Source organism: Oreochromis aureus, linkage group 3 (genome assembly GCF_013358895.1).
Source record: "Oreochromis aureus strain Israel breed Guangdong linkage group 3, ZZ_aureus, whole genome shotgun sequence".
Taxonomy (NCBI): domain Eukaryota; kingdom Metazoa; phylum Chordata; class Actinopteri; order Cichliformes; family Cichlidae; genus Oreochromis; species Oreochromis aureus.
The window spans coordinates 37,988,587-38,007,989 of record NC_052944.1 but is presented as its reverse complement, the minus strand read 5'-3'; the positions used below and the strand labels follow the sequence as shown (position 1 = coordinate 38,007,989).

General features: G+C 42.0%; 10 non-coding genes across 10 annotated transcripts; 9 read left to right on the top strand and 1 right to left on the bottom strand.

Annotated features, from left to right (window-relative positions):
* Positions 1-270: 270 nt before the first annotated feature.
* Positions 271-352, top strand: trnal-aag. The gene has a single exon. It is a non-coding gene; the product is annotated as a tRNA-Leu (tRNA).
* Positions 353-832: 480 nt separating this feature from the next.
* Positions 833-904, top strand: trnae-uuc. The gene has a single exon. It is a non-coding gene; the product is annotated as a tRNA-Glu (tRNA).
* A 2,288-nt stretch (positions 905-3,192) lies between these two features.
* Positions 3,193-3,274, top strand: trnal-uag. Its single transcript has one exon. It is a non-coding gene; the product is annotated as a tRNA-Leu (tRNA).
* Positions 3,275-4,265: 991 nt separating this feature from the next.
* On the top strand, positions 4,266-4,347 carry trnal-aag. Its single transcript has one exon. It is a non-coding gene; the product is annotated as a tRNA-Leu (tRNA).
* Positions 4,348-5,333: 986 nt separating this feature from the next.
* Positions 5,334-5,415, top strand: trnal-aag. The gene has a single exon. It is a non-coding gene; the product is annotated as a tRNA-Leu (tRNA).
* Positions 5,416-10,997: 5,582 nt separating this feature from the next.
* On the bottom strand, positions 10,998-11,069 carry trnae-uuc. The gene has a single exon. It is a non-coding gene; the product is annotated as a tRNA-Glu (tRNA).
* A 293-nt stretch (positions 11,070-11,362) lies between these two features.
* On the top strand, positions 11,363-11,444 carry trnal-aag. Its single transcript has one exon. It is a non-coding gene; the product is annotated as a tRNA-Leu (tRNA).
* A 2,755-nt stretch (positions 11,445-14,199) lies between these two features.
* trnae-uuc lies at positions 14,200-14,271 on the top strand. The gene has a single exon. It is a non-coding gene; the product is annotated as a tRNA-Glu (tRNA).
* Positions 14,272-15,029: 758 nt separating this feature from the next.
* Positions 15,030-15,111, top strand: trnal-aag. Its single transcript has one exon. It is a non-coding gene; the product is annotated as a tRNA-Leu (tRNA).
* Positions 15,112-16,085: 974 nt separating this feature from the next.
* On the top strand, positions 16,086-16,167 carry trnal-aag. The gene has a single exon. It is a non-coding gene; the product is annotated as a tRNA-Leu (tRNA).
* Positions 16,168-19,403: the final 3,236 nt, after the last annotated feature.

The following is a 19,403-nucleotide window of genomic DNA, read 5'->3' as shown; positions in this document are numbered from 1 at the left end:
CCACCGCATTGTAAGGTGTTAGGTTGTGTGGTCTACGGATCTGGGTTCAGACTCCAGGCTCCTCATACATGTGGGTTGAAACCCTATTGCTGCAATAAGATTTTAACCAGGGCAGGCAGATGCTATTGTATCCAAAAACATTCAGGCAAGTATTAAACATGTTCTTCTACAACAGTAAGAGCATTACTGAATATTCTGGGCATCGAGTTTGTGTTGCACTTTTTCAATTTTTACTGTCTAGATTTTTGCGTTGAGTTTCTTACTCGCAATGGTAGCATGACTGAGCGGTCTAAGGTGCTGGATTAAGGTTCCAGTCTCTTCGGAGGCGTGGGTTCGAATCCCACTGCTGCCATAGTGTTCTAACGGTAACGTTCTTTTCGTTTTGGCTCCATCCCCTACCAATAAATTGTAAGGGCTGCAGTGAAAATCAAATCTGTTATAGAATGTCTCTCAAGTCCAAACATGCAGGAATCTCATCCAGAGCAATTCTTCCAAACCATATTAGTCAGGGTGCTGTAAAGTCGTTTACGACTTGCATGTATTTCGTGTCTTTTTATTCACGGTGTCATCACTGACTAGTTAGTGGACTTCACCGCATGCCACTCAAGTGTGCTTCAAGTCCAGTCCACTCCCTTGTAAAGTGCTTTTGACCAGAACCTGCAACCGCTGGAGAACTGATTAAGGTGCTGCTATGTTGGTCTCACCAAGGCTGCAGAGTGACAAGACTGTCCTTGATTTCATGACAGTGGAGCACTCCCATATAGTCTAGCGATTAGAATTCCTGGTTCTCACCCAGGAGCACGGCAGTGACAGTGGCGCACTACTTATCCAGTCCCATATGGTCTAGCGATTAGGATTCCTGGTTTTCACCCAGGCGGCCTGGGTTCAACTCCCGGTATGGGAACATGTCTTTAATGTGGCCCCAAGCCAATGTGTTCTTTGTGTTTATCCTGGCTGAAGTCAACCATCAGGCAAAGCAACAAACCTCTGGCTAAGCACATGGTATAAAACAGCCAACTGTTCAGATCAGGGCCCTGTTTCAGAAAGCCGGTTTAGTGCAAACTCTGAGTAAGTATACCCTGAGTTAACGAAAACTCTGGGTTTTTGGTTTCACAAAGCGAGTTTAGATTAATTCTGAGTGAGTTACTATGACGACACACTCCGTGAAGCTAACCTGCCCCCTAGCAGGTTTACTTCAACTAACCCTGACTGTCTCCGCCTCTTTGTCGGAAACCTGACTGTAGGAAGTGTCAGACATGGTGCCCCTTCCTTGAAGAGCCAGTAGATGTTGAAGCCCAAATTCTCCGCAGAGCTCTCCGCCGGGAGAGAGTGATTAGAGCGCGTTTGGACATTTTATCATGTCCTGATGATTTTCTGTGTGAACGTTACCGTTTTTCAGCACAATCTATAATTTATTTGAATAACATCCTCAGGCCTTATATTGCTCATGTGACACATCGCGGACATTCCCTCAGTTCTCTACATATTATTTGTATTGCACTTCGTTTTTTTTTGCAAACGGGAGCTTTCTGTATAATATTGGTGACGCTGAGCACGTTTCCAAGGCTACCGTCTGTCGGGCAGTCAGGAATGTTACAGTTGCACTGAAACGTCTCCTGTACTCGTTTGTGGTGTTCCCCGGTCATAGACCCACAAGATTTATCAAAGAGGGATTCCACAAAATTGCAGGTATCAGGATGAACAAAACTTAATTCATGATGTGGTGATACTTGAACTACTACTTAGATTTTACATTTATTTTCAGGGTTCCCAGGCGTGATTGGCTGTATAGATGGCACTCACATTCCATTCTGCTGCTTGAAGAGTTCCATTTCCACAAAGCATTTTTTTATTTTCTTGATCAAATAGGTCTTGTACAGCTGCTTTACAGGGAGCTATTGAAACACAGAAAATAGCATTGACATTCATAGTACATGCCTACTTAGGTTGGTTGTAAATCAGTGCTGAACATCTTACTGAGGAAAGGTTTGTTGGAGAAGTGGCTGGACCCTCTTCCTCTACATTTTTTATATTTCATTTTTACTTGCTGCCAGGAACGTTTGGGGCCTGTTGGGTTGCACATGCGCTCACATCACATCACAAAATAAAATGTATAAAATAAAAAATAAAATGAAATATAATAAAATAACATGTTAAATGGGTGGAAATCCCTAGATCAATTTTTAAATTAACACTCACGCATTGACTCTGTCGGCTATGTTTTGCCATGCATGCTCCCTTTCTTTTGCAGCTGAGGCTGTGTTACTTTTTTTCGCAAAATTTGCATGTTATCGGCATATGCTGCCATCAGAATTTCGGCCTCAAGCGCTGTAAAATACATTGACCGCACCTTCTTTCCCTCCGTCTCCATGGTGCCTCGCTTAATCTGTGCTCCACTAATCAGGGCTTTATGCGCGTGCTTAACTTGGGGTTAAAGCAACTCCGCGTTGATTGAACTAATTGTTATCAGCCTTTCTGAAACCGAATATTCCGAGTTGGACAGTTCGGGGTTACTCAACCCTGAGTATCATTTTTAACTCTGAGTTTTCTAAACCGGCTTTCTGAAACAGGGCCCAGGACTCTACAGTCCAGTAACTTTCAATGATGAAGATGTACACATCCTGGACAAGCAGGGGAGTCAAGGTGGCTGTCTATGTGGAAAGCAAATGACCATCTTTAAACCAAGGGAGGGGGAATTAAGGGTACATCTTACAATGCTGTCATTGCAGCCATTCCTTGACTCTCTGTGAATGGTAATCCTGCCTGTTGATCAGTGGTTATGACAAGTTGCATATCGACAATGATGAAACTGAGCCAAGAGCCCATTGTTAATCAGGGTTGATGAACAGTTTGGGGTATTATGTACATGTACTGTTTATAAAGTTGGGGAGACTTGTTCCACTTTGTATTGCACATTTTCAAGCTCTAATATTTCGCTGCTGTATCGGTAGTGTGGTTGTGTCGCTCACGGATCTGGGTGAAGAGTCCAGTCTCCTCACACGTGTGGGTTGAAATCCCATTGCTGCAATAAGATTTTAACCAGAATAGGCAGATAATTTTGTATCCAAAAAGTATTAAACATGTTTTTCTACAACAGTAAGAGCATTACTGAATGTTCTGGGGTTCTATTTTGTGTTGCACTTTTTCAATTTTTACTGTCTAGATTTTTGCAATGAGCTTCTTACTCGCAATGGTAGCATGACCGAGCGGTCTAAGGTGCTGGATTTAGGCTCCAGTGTCTTCGGGGGCGTGGGTCCGAATCCCACTGCTGCCATAGTCTTCAGGTTCGTTTTGTGTTTGTCCCATGCCTTACCAATAAATTCTACGGGCTGCAGTGGAAATCAAATCTATTACAGAATGTCTGTCAAGTGCAAACATGCAGGAATGTCATCAAGGGCAATTCTTCCAAACCACATTAGTCAGGGTGCTGTTAAGTGTTGTGGAAGTTGTCCATTCAATAAAGCCTGCAGACAAGCGGTGATCGGTAGCTAGCATTCTTTAATAAAAACAAGAACAGACACCAAGCTTGGTGAGGGAATGCATCATTGCGGGGCAAACAATGGGCAGAGTCCCTAACTGAGCCTAGCATGGCCTTCAGTTAAATACCTCTTACAGGAACAAAAGGCAGTACACAGCTGTTTTCACACCTTTGGTCCCCCCACCCCAAAGAAAGTTTCACACTCCTTGCTACCTCTTACAGTGGAGAAAGAGACAAAAGACTCCCCCCCCCCACTCTGGGTCCTTTGTGTGTGAATGCTTCCCTCCAACTTCCTGACATACCATCTGTTACCAGTATGAGTGTGAGAGACATGCTAAACTCCAATGGACAAACTCCAAGGTATTATACAATAAAATAATGTGATTATACATAAATAAAAGAAATTCTTCTGCAAAAGTCATTTATAACGTGCAGATGTTTCATGTCTTTTTATTAACAGTCTCATCACTGACTGGTTAGTGGACTTCCCCGCATGCCACTCAAGTGTGCTTCAAGTCCACCGCATTGTAAGGTGTTAGGTTGTGTGGTCTACGGATCTGGGTTAAGACTCCAGGCTCCTCATACATGTGGGTTGAAACCCTATTGCTGCAATAAGATTTTAACCAGGGCAGGCAGATGCTATTGTATCCAAAAACATTCAGGCAAGTATTAAACATGTTCTTCTACAACAGTAAGAGCATTACTGAATGTTCTGGGGTTCTATTTTGTGTTGCACTTTTTCAATTTTTACTGTCTAGATTTTTGTGTTGAGGTTCTTACTCGCAATGGTAGCATGACTGAGCGGTCTAAGGTGCTGGATTAAGGCTCCAGTCTCTTCGGGGGCGTGGGTTCGAATCCCACTGCTGCCATAGTCTTCAGGTTCTTTTTGTGTTTGTCCCATGCCTTACCAATAAATTCCACGGGCTGCAGTGGAAATCAAATCTGTTACAGAATGTCTGTCAAGTGCAAACATGCAGGAATGTCATCAAGAGCAATTCTTCCAAACCACATTAGTCAGGGTGCTGTTAAGTGTTGTGGAAGTTGTCCATTCAATAAAGCCTGCAGACAAGCGGTGATCGGTAGCTAGCATTCTTTAATAAAAACAAGAACAGACACCAAGCTTGGTGAGGGAATGCATCATTGCGGGGCAAACAATGGGCAGAGTCCCTAACTGAGCCTAGCATGGCCTTCAGTTAAATACCTCTTACAGGAACAAAAGGCAGTACACAGCTGTTTTCACACCTTTGGTCCCCCCCACACCCAAAGAAAGTTTCACACTCCCTTGCTACCTCTTACAGTGGAGAAAGAGACAAAAGACTCCCCCCCCACTCTGGGTCCTTTGTGTGTGAATGCTTCCTCCAACTTCCTGACATACCATCTGTTACCAGTATGAGTGTGAGAGACATGCTAAACTCCAGCGGCACCAAGGTATTATACAATAAAATAATGTGATTATACATAAATAAAAGAAATTCTTCTGCAAAAGTCATTTATAACGTGCAGATGTTTCATGTCTTTTTATTAACAGTCTCATCACTGACTGGTTAGTGGACTTCCCCGCATGCCACTCAAGTGTGCTTCAAGTCCACCGCATTGTAAGGTGTTAGGTTGTGTGGTCTACGGATCTGGGTTAAGACTCCAGGCTCCTCATACATGTGGGTTGAAACCCTATTGCTGCAATAAGATTTTAACCAGGGCAGGCAGATGCTATTGTATCCAAAAACATTCAGGCAAGTATTAAACATGTTCTTCTACAACAGTAAGAGCATTACTGAATGTTCAGGGCATTGAGTTTGTGTTGCACTCTTTCAATTTTTACTGTCTAGATTTTTGCGTTGAGGTTCTTACTCGCAATGGTAGCATGACCGAGCGGTCTAAGGTGCTGGATTAAGGCTCCAGTCTCTTCGGAGGCGTGGGTTCGAATCCCACTGCTGCCATAGTGTTCTAACGGCAACGTTCTTTTCGTTTTGGCTCCATCCCCTACCAATAAATTGTAAGGGCTGCAGTGGAAATCAAATCTGTTATAGAATGTCTGTCAAGTCCAAACATGCAGGAATCTCATCCAGAGCAATTCTTCCAAACCATATTAGTCAGGGTGCTGTAAAGTCGTTTACGACTTGCATGTATTTCGTGTCTTTTTATTCACGGTGTCATCACTGACTAGTTAGTGGACTTCCCCGCATGCCACTCAAGTGTGTTTCAAGTCCAGTCCACTCCCTTGTAAAGTGCTTTTGACCAGAACCTGCAACCGCTGGAGAATTGATTAAGGTGCTGCTATGTTGGTCTCACCATGGCTGCAGAGTGACAAGACCCAGTAAACACCAGTATGTGGGCCCCACATGGGCTATGGGGGTTCCAAGTGGGGATGGGCTTACAATGGGCATCCAATCTGGGACCCACCTAGCCATGTAGGACCCACCTGAGCCAGCCCAGATGGGGTATGTTCTATGGGCACCATATGGGTAATATATGGGAAGTTGCATGAACAAGCAACTGAGTTTAACGACCTTAGTTAAGTATAATTATTAGTCATGTGTAAGTATAAACATGAATTAAGATGAAATAACTGATAACAAATTATGCCAGAGGCAGCATATGTATATTTAATTAATAACAAAATATACATGTAAAATATATTAATATAAGTGAAACACAAAGAACAGATGTGACTTCAAATTGTAAGACGCTTAATAAAATAAAATAAATGGTTTTACATTTGAGTGGGAAAAAAATTTCACTCCATGTAGGAGTGATTTTCGAAATCTCGCGTTATTTCATGAAATATCACGAGGTTTTCTCAAACCCGTCCCCACCCCCTCCATTCGGGAACATTCTTCATTTCGCGCCTTTGGACAAAGCTGACCGTTAAGCTGGCAATTTTTGGATTAAGTGCATCTTTGAGCTACGGACTTATTTTCTGCAATAAAGGTAAGAACTTTTGGACATAATTTGAATCCCTAAGTATAAATGAAATGTTTACAAAGTTATGATGCTGCAAAGTAAAGTATGGCACAACTGCTGGCGAACTTTTTGCTAGCACTCAAGCAAGGCAGTTGAAATTTTTACGTAATGTTGGATTTAGCCAATTTTCACAGTTTGAAAGCATCGTCTGGTGTCCTGTATACTGCTTAACTAGCACCAAAATTAATTACTGCGTATACTTAACATCAAGTTGTACTTAAACATTATCTTGGTTTCTCTCTATGATTAGTATTAATAAAGGACTGTATTAGACCAATTTAACGAAGTTCTAATTTTTTAAGAGGAATATGGGAGGGTATTTTCACTATCAGAGCAACCAAAATTGCTTTGGTGTTGTCTTTATTAGCTTCATTCCTCACGGCTAAGTGAGGAGGGTAGGCCATGGCCATGAGCAACTAGTCCCCAGCTTTTGCCCCTGTGTCAGTAGCATGCACAGCAGTCAGAGAGGCAGATCAGTGAGCACTCTATTTCTGTAGAAGATATCATCATTTTTCTTGCCATTGTTCTCATTTTTCCAGAAAAAGCAAATAAAACATAGGTGATCTTGATTTGTTTGGGTTTTTTTTTTAATACACACTTTAGTATGCAACTTTATATGTGTAGTTGTTTTAGTGAGAACTTAATCAGAAATAGTGTACTGACTCTAGAATCTGCCTCTTACTGTTGTGCAAGCTCTGTACATGAGGGAAACTGATTATCCGGTTGTTCATTGATGACGCCGACGAATCCTACTTCCGGGCCTAAAGTAGTCTGCGTTTAATATGGCTTTTGTGTTGTTAACATGTTTAATGCTTTGTATTTTCTTCTATTTAATCTCAAAAGCTCCTAAAACATTCAGTGATCACCGTTGACCTCCTCGGCTTTTATTACCGCTAATCATTTATTTAAGCTCAGTTTTTAAAACCTTACGATGTAACTACAGCACAGCCCATGCAGCAGTATATGAATAACTAACCTCGTATTGTGGATGGATTATCTCAGTTGTTCTCCTGGTTGAAGTTTGGTCCGTTTACAGCATCCTGCCATGCGATTACATTTTTCCTGACCACTGAGAACACTCACGTTAACTTTTATCGAGTGGAAAAAAGTTAGCTTGTTTATATTATGCTAACATAGCTGTGTCGCTAGCGGTCACGTAGCACATCGTTATATACCAGCTAGCCAAACTTCAGTAACCCTACAAACGTCACTGCTGTTTAGTTTTCTGTCTTCATTTATGTTGGAAGTGACAGCAGAGCTGTACGTTTGAATTTGTTTCTAAACCCCTGCAGTCAGGACATGATATTGTATTTAGATGGAAGCTAGCGAGCTAACTTCCTGCTAACTTCTAACTCTGTTAAATGTCATAAATTCCGTTTTCATGGATGCCTGGATGTTAAACTCAATTGTTACACCTGGTAGAGAAGAACGCTGATCATTTTATTAAAGATGAAAGACTTTAGACAGTGTTTTAACTCTCAGTAATGCCACAGTGATCATTTGATATATGGACCTCCAGCAGAGTTTAGGCCCAGACACGGCCAGTGACGTCAGACTGAACAACCGGATTTAAGCAGAACTGATCGGTCTTGTTAGGGCCACAGTGCCAACTCCTTTTACTATGATCATAAACCTGTGGAACAAATTGTCAAGCGCGTCTATGAGATGCAAAGTATTCAGAAGAAAAGAAAAGAGAGGATGTCTGTTCCCTCTCCTCTTAAACAGCCTCATAACTCTGGACCAATAACAAGTGATCTTGGAACTTTTAAGCAGTACAGAAAATACACTGATGGACAGACATATGTTTCTTGCTCCATGGGAGATAACTGTTTCAATGTAGGGGGGAAAATTCTTATTGTGGCAAACATTTTACAGGATTGCCAAGTTGTCAAAGCACTGTGTCAGGTCTTTGAAAACTGTAATGCCTTTTTCAGCTATCCATTGGACTCAACATGCCTTGGAATTTACTTTGTTTCAAATCTGTCTAAACAAATGCATCTTGTATTACTTGATGAATTAAAACAGAAAATTGTGCTTTTGCCACTGAAGTCTGGATATGTGGCATTGCCACTGCTGTACTAGTTGGCTTCTTTTTGCTTTCTCCCCAGCATGCTACCATTTGCAGTTGTTGATTTTCTGGATGGTGGAGGTGTATCCATAATTCCTTGCAAGTGGTTTACAGGACCAGCGGAAGATTCTTGTTTCTGGCCACCAGGGAGAGTCAATATCAATAAGGCTGTAAAGGATGGAGTTACTCCAGATGCAAACTGGTCACAGTACAGAGTTCGCATCTTGGGGAAAGCTGGTAAGAAGCATTTTGTTTATTGCTACCAAATATTCTGTCATTAAAGACAGAACAAAAGATTTCCCTGTAATTTCACTAACAACATTTTGTTGATGTATGTCAAAAATTTACAGAAAAATACGAAAATGCCAGGGTGAAACTGCGGAGGTCTGAAGCAACCTCTGATCTGCAGACTGAGTCGGATTCTGGAAGCAGATTGGGAAAAGGGAAGCGGAAAAGGAGGTAATTATGTTTCTTAAAAACGCCTTAAAAGCAACAATTTATTGTGGTGATTATAAGAAAAACAAAAACAAACAGACAGCATCATTAGTAGCCCATTGCTGCTCACCAGATTTAGATATGATCTTAAAATAGCACTTTGTAACTTTTTGACTTTTAAAAATCAGTTTTAGACTCCTTTTGATGCCGGACTATACATTAATTATTTTTTTTTAGTTTGTAGGACTAACCAACTAAATTGTTTGTGGCGTTTTTTAATATTTTTTTAAAATTCATTTTAAGGCCAGTGATCCAGTCAAGCTCAGATGAGGATTGGGACAACGCTGCGGAACAGCCAGAGAACTCATCACCATCAGCAATGGAGAATAGACATTCAAGTGAAACTCCCCACCAGAACATCACTCATCCATTTGTTCGGCTACCACCACCCTCAACTCCTTCACAAGCAGTTCCAAGACAACTTGTACAAGCCACCAATACCAGCATGTTTGTACATGTTCTCTCTGGTTTGCAGCATACTTGAAGACGTAGGAGGTCAAACAACCTGATCAGCCCCACCTTCAAAACAACTCCAGTAGTATTTCAAATCTGATGTTATTTGTGAAAAAATGCACTTTTTTTCCAAGACCAATGGATCAGTAAATGAGTGAGAAGCTGTGTTTCAGTGCATTTTGTTTTCTTTTAAACTGTATAACATTGATTTGCTATTGTTTTGTGTATACTAGGGACCTTTTTTGTCAACTTGTTCTCTAAACAAAAAAATTATTTGTATAGTATATTAATCAGTATTGTAAAATAAAAAAGAATAACTGACTTTGTTGTACAGGTGATTTAAATTTTAGCTTACTGTATTATCCAAAATCCCATCTGGGCAAGCACACTTGGGGCCACCATGGAAACTGCGGACAAAAGTAGCTGGGTCCCAGGTGGGTAACCCAAATGGGCCCCAACTATCAGACCCACTCCTACCCATCTGGGTCCCACACTTGTTTTTTGGCTGGGCCTGATTTGGGGCCCATCCAGGGCCCGTCATTAACCCATCTGGGCAAACACACTTGGGGCCACCCTATTAGAGCACTTCGCTCTTGCACTGCAGGCCTACTTGTTGTTCCTAGAGTATTTAAAAGTAGAATGGGAGGGAGAGCCTTCAGTTTTCAGGCCCCTCTTCTGTGGAACCAACTTCCAGTTTGGATTCGGGAGACAGACACTATCTCTACTTTCAAGATTAGGCTTAAAACTTTCCTTTTGCTAAAGCATATAGTTAGGGCTGGACCAGGTGACCCTGAATCCTCCCTAGTTATGCTGCAATAGACGTGAGGCTGCCGGGGATTCCCATGATGCATTGAGTTTTTCCTTCCAGTCACCTTTCTCACTCACTATGTGCTAATAGACCTCTCTGCATCGAATCATATCTGTTATTAATCTCTGTCTCTCTTCCACAGCATGTCTTTCATCCTGTTTTCCTTCTTTCACCCCAACCGGTCGCAGCAGATGGCCGCCTCCCTGAGCCTGGTTCTGCCGGAGGTTTCTTCCTGTTAAAGGGAGTTTTTCCTTCCCACTGTCGCCAAAGTGCTTGCTCATAGGGGTCATATGATTGTTGGGTTTTTCTCTGTATTTATTATTGTGCTATCTACTGTACAATATAAAGCGCCTTGAGGCGACTTTTGTTGTGATTTGGCGCTATATAAATAAAATTGAATTGAATTGAATTGAATGAAAACTGCGGACAAAAGTAGCTGGGTCCCAGGTGGGTAACCCAAATGGGCCCCAACTATCAGACCCACTCCTACCCATCTGGGTCCCACACTTGTTTTTTGGCTGGGCCTGATTTGGGGCCCATCCAGGGCCCGTCATTAACCTATGTGGGCAAACACATTTGGGGCCACCATGGAAACTGAGGACAAAATTAGCTGGGCCCCAGTTGGGTTTCCCAAGTGGGCCCCAAATATTAGCCCTGCTGCTCCCTATTTGGGCCCCACATATGTGTGTTGACTGGGAAAGAACACATTGGCTTGGGGCCACATTAAAGACATGTTCTCATACCGGGAGTTGAACCCGGGCCGCCTGGGTGAAAACCAGGAATCCTAACCGCTAGACCATATGGGACTGGATAAGTAGTGCGCCACTGTCACTGCCGTGCTCCTGGGTGAGAACCAGGAATCCTAACCGCTAGACCATATGGGACTGGTTAAGTAGTGCGCCACTGTCACTGCCGTGCTCCTGGGTGAGAACCAGGAATTCTAATCGCTAGACTATATGGGAGTGCTCCACTGTCGTGAAATCAAGGACAGTCTTCTACAACAGTAAGAGTATTACTGAATGTTCTGGGGTTCTATTCTGTGTTGCACTTTTTCAATTTTTACTGTCTAGATTTTTGCAATGAGCTTCTTAATCGCAATGGTAGCATGACCGAGCGGTCTAAGGTGCTGGATTAAGGCTCCAGTCTCTTCGGAGGCGTGGGTTCGAATCCCACTGCTGCCATAGTGTTCTAACGGCAACGTTCTTTTCGTTTTGGCTCCATCCCCTACCAATAAATTGTAAGGGCTGCAGTGGAAATCAAATCTGTTATAGAATGTCTGTCAAGTCCAAACATGCAGGAATCTCATCCAGAGCAATTCTTCCAATCCATATTAGTCAGGGTGCTGTAAAGTCGTTTACGACTTGCATGTTGTTAACCCTCTGGGGTCGCCGGACGCGCCGGCGCGTCAAAATCACATGACCAATTTAAGACGACACAGCTACAAGATGCAGCGACTCAGAGTCTCCATTTCAACTTGGGTCGAAAGTGCGGACTTCAAACTATATACCAGTTTTTGAATTGTGTCGATAGGCCACGCAAAACCAGAGTTATGATAAAAAATACACGCGATGTTTTTTTCTGAACAAAACAGTGGTGTTTACAGCGGGAAGAACGGTAAAAACAGCGTTTTCTGCAGACAGCGCTAGCAAACACTCTCTGCTTGCGAGTGAAAAAAGAAAAAGAAAAAACACCCCTTCCCTATTGGTGTTAAAGTTTACCATGTCAGCCAATCAAAAAGATGATATGGCAACATGTGACATTTGGTTGTTTAGGGAGAAGGGGAAGTTTTTAGGAGTGACACCCGCGACGGAAAGTGGGCGAGCGAAAGAAAGAGAGAGAGCAAGTTTTCATATGTGAGACATTAGTGACGTTTAGCGTGTTTGGAGACTATAGTTAGTTTGTTGTGTAGTTATTGTTTTGTATTGTGTGTCAGTTAGACTGCTGAATTTCATATTTGCTCTAAAAAAGCTCACAGGCAGATTCCAGTGTAAACGCTGTTCCCACATGGAAAACTGGACTGATGCACCTCCTGCAGTCAGACCTGCAGGGTTTAGGCCTGTGGTGTTCTCCTCTGTCTTATACTGAACACAAACTACATTTTTTGGACTGGCACAAATAATTTGTGTGCCTTCTTATTTGATGCAGCACACCTGATTGTTCTGTAAATAGATTTAAATGGTTATATAAAAAACGCCTGAGGCCTTGGCTGCATTTTTAGGTAAATAGTACCATATAACTTTGTTGTTTGCAAAACTTGTGCATAATTTTTAGAAATGTACAATTTCTATTTGCATTTCAAGTTATGAAAATGATTCGTTAAACATATTTGTGGGTTTTACAGTAAAAAATATAACTTTTTTCTACTCGGATTTTGAATTTTTTGTCTGAATTTAGATCAACTGTGCTAATATAGTATACCAAAATGAAAAAATAACTCAAATTTCAGATATTTGAGGTTGTGCTGAAAATAATGATACCAAACAAGGCAAGAAAAACATATTTTAAAGGTGAAATATAGAGGTAAAATCAAAAGTAGTCAAAAACGGCCAATTATACCCTGGACCCCAGAGGGTTAAGGTCCAAATATTGAGGAGGAATCCAAAATAACCACAGATCCGGGCGTGTGCAATTTAGACGGCATTTTAATGAATACACATATGCGGAGCCCGAACGCTGTGCAGATTTCAGCGTCGAACTAAACTTACAATAATTAGACAAAGGCTTTATAGAGGTGAGAATTGTACCACCCCTTCTTCTGTTGTTAGGCAGATTTATACAGCATACGTCACTTCAAAACCACAATGACTTTTAACATAGTTTAAAAGAACATCATCTTCGCGTCGAAGGCAGATGCTTCCTGTCTCCATCCTCGCTGTCGCTCATCTCTGGGACATCTGGTGTACTTCCTGGAACAGACTACCACGTACGCACCCAAACTTTGCAGTTATAAACTCTTACCTAAATGAGTCTACCTAATATGTGTGTGCGTGCACGTGCGGGGGCGCGTGCGTGCTGTGTACTGCGTACGTGTCATGACCTCTCTCACTACATGTGTCTGTATGTGTGTCTTGCCCTTAAATGCCCTCTCTCTCTCATCTCACCCTCTGCACTTCTGACCCTTCACCAGAACAGAGGCTCATCCTTACATGTAATAACCTAACTGGAACTATATATGTAATCTGTTGAGTAAATGTTTTAATCAAGAGCCTCTACTAAAAGCTTAATATAGTTTCATAATCTACTCACAGTACGTGCCCTCAGAGTCTGCTTTCAGTTTCACTTCTGCAAAAGCATGCCTTGCAGACGTGTTTCCTGTCCCTGCTCTTTGAGTGCTTCACCCACTGAAGACTCCAGTATAAGAATATAAAAACATTCAAAAGCCTTTAAAATTATAGATTCAATTCAACAATTTAAAGTGGTTCTTCTGGACTTGTAATAAAGACTAATATAATACCAATATATTTGAACATCTGAATGCAATATCACTATTAATGATGAAATGGTAATGATGATCATACTAACAGCAGCAAATAATAGCAGTAAAATATTTCTATTCTTCACAATGTATTTCGTGCCTTTTTATTCACGGTGTCATCACTGACTAGTTAGTGGACTTCCCCGCATGCCACTCAAGTGTGCTTCAAGTCCAGTCCACTCCCTTGTAAAGTGCTTTTGACCAGAACCTGCAACTGCTGGAGAATTGATTAAGGTGCTGCTATGTTGGTCTCACCATGGCTGCAGAGTGACAAGACTGTCCTTGATTTCACGACAGTGGAGCACTCCCATATAGTCTAGCGATTAGAATTCCTGGTTCTCACCCAGGAGCACAGCAGTGACAGTGGCGCACTACTTAACCAGTCCCATATGGTCTAGCGGTTTGGATTCCTGGTTCTCACCCAGGAGCACGGCAGTGACAGTGGCGCACTGCTTATCCAGTTCCATATGGTCTAGCGGTTAGGATTCCTGGTTTTCACCCAGGCGGCCCGGGTTCAACTCCCAGTATGGGAACATGTCTTTAATGTGGCCCCAAGCCAATGTGTTCTTTGTGTTAATCCTGGCTGAAGTCAACCATCAGGCAAAGCAACAAACCTCTGGCTAAGCACATGATATAAAACAGCTAACTGTTCAGATCAGGACTCTACAGTCCAGTAACTTTCAATGATGAAGATGTACACATCCTGGACAAGCAGGGGAGTCAAGGTGGCTGTCTATGTGGAAAGCAAATGACCATCTTTAAACCAAGGGAGGGGGAATTAAGGGTACATCTTTCACCATCTTACAATGCTTGACTCTCATTCCTTGACTCTCTGTGAATGGTAATCCTGCCTGTTGATCAGTGGTTATGACAAGTTGCATATCGACAATGATGAAACTGAGCCAAGAGCCCATTGTTAATCAGGGTTGATGAACAGTTTGGGGTATTATGTACATGTACTGTTTATAAAGTTGGGGAGACTTGTTCCACTTTGTATTGCACATTTTCAAGCTCTAATATTTCGCTGCTGTATCGGTAGTGTGGTTGTGTGGTCTACGGATCTGGGTTAAGACTCCAGGCTCCTCATACATGTGGGTTGAAACCCTATTGCTGCAATAAGATTTTAACCAGGGCAGGCAGATGCTATTGTATCCAAAAACATTCAGGCAAGTATTAAACATGTTCTTCTACAACAGTAAGAGCATTACTGAATATTCTGGGCATCGAGTTTGTGTTGCACTTTTTCAATTTTTACTGTCTAGATTTTTGCGTTGAGGTTCTTACTCGCAATGGTAGCATGACCGAGCGGTCTAAGGTGCTGGATTAAGGCTCCAGTCTCTTCGGGGGCGTGGGTTCGAATCCCACCGCTGCCATAGTCTTCTAACGGTAACGTTCTTTTCGTTTTGGCTCCATGCCTTACCAATAAATTGTAAGGGCTGCAGTGAAAATCAAATCTGTTATAGAATGTCTGTCAAGTCCAAACATGCAGGAATGTCATCAAGGGCAATTCTTCCAAACCACATTAGTCAGGGTGCTGTTAAGTGTTGTGGAAGTTGTCCATTCAATAAAGCCTGCAGACAAGCGGTGATCGGTAGCTAGCATTCTTTAATAAAAACAAGAACAGACACCAAGCTTGGTGAGGGAATGCATCATTGCGGGGCAAACAATGGGCAGAATCCCTAACTGAGCCTAGCATGGCCTTCAGTTAAATACCTCTTACAGGAACAAAAGGCAGTACAGCTGTTTTCACACCTTTGGTCCCCCACCCCAAAGAAAGTTTCACACTCCTTGCTACCTCTTACAGTGGAGAAAGAGACAAAGACTCCCCCCACTCTGGGTCCTTTGTGTGTGAATGCTTCCTCCAACTTCCTGACATACCATCTGTTACCAGTATGAGTGTGAGAGACATGCTAAACTCCAGCGGCACCAAGGTATTATACAATAAAATAATGTAATTATACATAAATAAAAGAAATTCTTCTGCAAAAGTCATTTATAACGTGCAGATGTTTCATGCCTTTTTATTAACAGTCTCATCACTGACTGGTTAGTGGACTTCCCCGCATGCCACTCAAGTGTGCTTCAAGTCCACCGCATTGTAAGGTGTTAGGTTGTGTGGTCTACGGATCTGGGTTAAGACTCCAGGCTCCTCATACATGTGGGTTGAAATCCCATTGCTGCAATAAGATTTTAACCAGAATAGGCAGATAATTTTGTATCCAAAAAGTATTAAACATGTTTTTCTACAACAGTAAGAGCATTACTGAATGTTCTGGGGTTCTAGTTTGTGTTGCACTTTTTCAACTTTTACTGTCTAGATTTTTGCAATGAGCCTCTTACTCGCAATGGTAGCATGACCGAGCGGTCTAAGGTGCTGGATTAAGGCTCCAGTCTCTTCGGGGGCGTGGGTTCCAATCCCACTGCTGCCATAGTCTTCAGGTTCTTTTTGTGTTTGTCCCATGCCTTACCAATAAATTCTACGGGCTGCAGTGGAAATCAAATCTGTTATAGAATGTCTGTCAAGTCCAAACATGCAGGAATCTCATCCAGAGCAATTCTTCCAAACCATATTAGTCAGGATGCTGTAAAGTCGTTTACGACTTGCATGTATTTCGTGTCTTTTTATTCACGGTGTCATCACTGACTAGTTAGTGGACTTCCCCGCATGCCACTCAAGTGTGCTTCAAGTCCAGTCCACTCCCTTGTAAAGTGCTTTTGACCAGAACCTGCAACCGCTGGAGAACTGATTAAGGTGCTGCTATGTTGGTCTCACCAAGGCTGCAGAGTGAGAAGACTGTCCTTGATTTCACGACAGTGGAGCACTCCCATATAGTGGAGCGATTAGAATTCCTCGTTCTCACCCAGGAACATGGCAGTGACAGTGGCGCACTACTTAACCAGTCCCATATGGTCTAGCGGTTAGGATTCCTGGTTCTCACCCAGGAGCACGGCAGTGACAGTGGCGCACTACTTAGCCAGTCCCATATGGTCTAGCGGTTAGGGTTCCTTGTTTTCACCCAGGTGGTCCGGGGTCAACTCCCGGTATGGGAACATGTCTTTAATGTGGCCCAAAGCCAATGTGTTCTTTGTGTTAATCCTGGCTGAAGTCAACCATCAGGCAAAGCAACAAACCTCTGGCTAAGCACATGGTATAAAACAGCCAACTGTTCAGATCAGGACTCTACAGTCCAGTAACTTTCAATGATGAAGATGTACACATCCTGGACAAGCAGGGGAGTCTAGGTGGCTGTCTCTGTGGAAAGCAAACGACCATCTTTAAACCAAGGGAGGGGGAATTAAGGGTACATCTTTCACCATCTTACAATGCTTGACTCTCATTCCTTGACTCTCTGTGAATGGTAATCCTGCCTGTTGATCAGTGGTTATGACAAGTTGCATATCGACAATGATCAGTGATGGGAATAACGGCGTTGCTTTTTTCAGTAACGAGTAATCTAACTAATTACTATTCCTATCGTTACAACGCCATTACAGTTACTTACAAGGAAACGCGGTCCGTTACTATTTTTCAACAAACAGACGGTCGAAGCTGTGTTCAGCTTACCGCATCTTATATCAACCGCACGGAAGCAGCTGTTAGTAATCTGGACGCTACAGCTTTAAGCAGCTGCGCGCTCCCGCGGACGGTAAGTAAGTAAGTAAAATTTTATTTATATAGCACCTTTCAAGATAAAAATCACAAAGTGCTTTACAGAGGCAGAAAACAGACATTAAAATCCAAAACAAAACAAAATTAACCAAAAGCGAGTTTAAACAGATGGGTTTTTAACTGCTTTTTAAAAGACATGACTGAGTCCACAGATCTCAAACTCAAAGGGAGCGAGTTCCAGAGTCTGGGAGCCACTGATACAAACGCTCTGTCACCTTTTGTTTTAACCTTGTATGGGGACAACCAGCAACCCCTGGTCACAAGACCTCAGGGACCTGCTGGGGTGATAAGAAAGAAGAAGATCACTTAAGTATGTTGGAGCTACACTGTGCAGGGCCCTATAAGTCATGATTAGGATCTTAAATTGGACCCTGAACTTGACAGGGAGCCAATGCAGTTGAATCAGCAGGGGAGTGGCATGGGAGTGTTTGTGATGCTTTGTCAGAAGCCTAGCAGCAGCGTTCTGAACAACCTGCAGCCGTTCCAGGGAGGCATTACTTAAGCAAGTAAACAAGGAATTACAATAGTCTAAGCGGGATGAAACAAAAGCATGAATAATCATTTCCAATTCGGAACGTGACACAATAGGACTCAGCTTAGCGATATTTCTTAAATGGTAAAAACAAGAGCGAACCAAAGATTTAACATGTGTGTCCAGCGTCAGAGCTGTATCAAATGTAACACCAAGGTTCCTAATGGATGATTTAATATAAGAAGCAAGAGGGCCTAGATTTTTAACCACATGGGGAACAAATTTCTCTCTACCATGCCTCTAATTTATGTCCTCTGCGTGTACTATGGGAATTACTGTATCTAATAATCACGATCACTGTCTAGCACAACACCTGGAGCTCAGGGGGCAAAACAATCGAGTGCTGCTGTTTGACTGAGGAAGAATAAAGTAGTCGTGGTAAGTCAATCACGTGACCACTTAAAGACAAAGCAACAAGGTGCCAGTTTTTAAATTGTGTCGATAGGCCACATCAAACCAGTGTCGTGATAAACAATATATACGCGGCGTTTTTTCCTCAATAGTTTCGCCACGTTAGCGCTAGCAAGCACTCTCTGCTTATGAGCAAAAAAACAAAACAAAACAGGGGAAGTTTTAGGAGTGATGGCGAGAGAGAGAGAGAGAGAGAGAGAGAGAGAGAACAGGAAAAGAGAGAGAGCGAGTTTTAAGATGAGAGATTTGTGACGTTTAGCGTGTTTGGAGTGTGTAGTTAATGTGTTGTCTTGTGTAGTTAGTGTGTAGTGTTGTGGATAGTTTTGTGTTGTGTGTCAGAACAATGAGGCGACTGCTGTCTCCAGGTAGAAACAGCAGTGATACACCTGCTGCTGTCAGACCTGCAGGTATCAGGCTGTGATGTTCTCCTTTGTAGTGGACACAAAATATTTTTTTGGAGTGGCACAAATAATTTGTGTGGCATCTTATTGAAGAACAGCTGATTGTTCTTTAAATAGTTTGAAATGGTTATTTAAAAAATCAAGGTAAATGGATGCAAATAAATTTGTTGTTTGCAAAACTTGTGCATAGGATTTTAAAATTGACAATTAATATTTGCATTTGAAGTTATGAAATATGATTCATTAAAGATGTTTGTGGTTGTTACAGTAAAAATATAACTTTTTCTACTCTGATTTTATGGTTTTTGTCTGATTTTAGATCAATTCTGGTTATACAGTATGACAAAATGAGAACATAACTGTAAATTCAGGCACGCGAGGTTGTGCTAAAAAGAATGATACCAAACAAGGCAAAGCAAATAATTTTTAAAGGTAAAATGTGGAGAGAAAATCAAGAATAGTAAAAAAATGGCCAATTATACCCTGGACGCCAGAGGGTTAAACGTTTTTTTTTTGTTGTTTTTTTTTAAAGTAACGCAATAGTTACTTTTCCAAGTAATTAATTACTTTTAGAATATTGTAACTCAGTTACTAACTCAGTTACTTTTTTGAAGAAGTAACTAGTAACTATAATTGAATTACTTCTTCAAA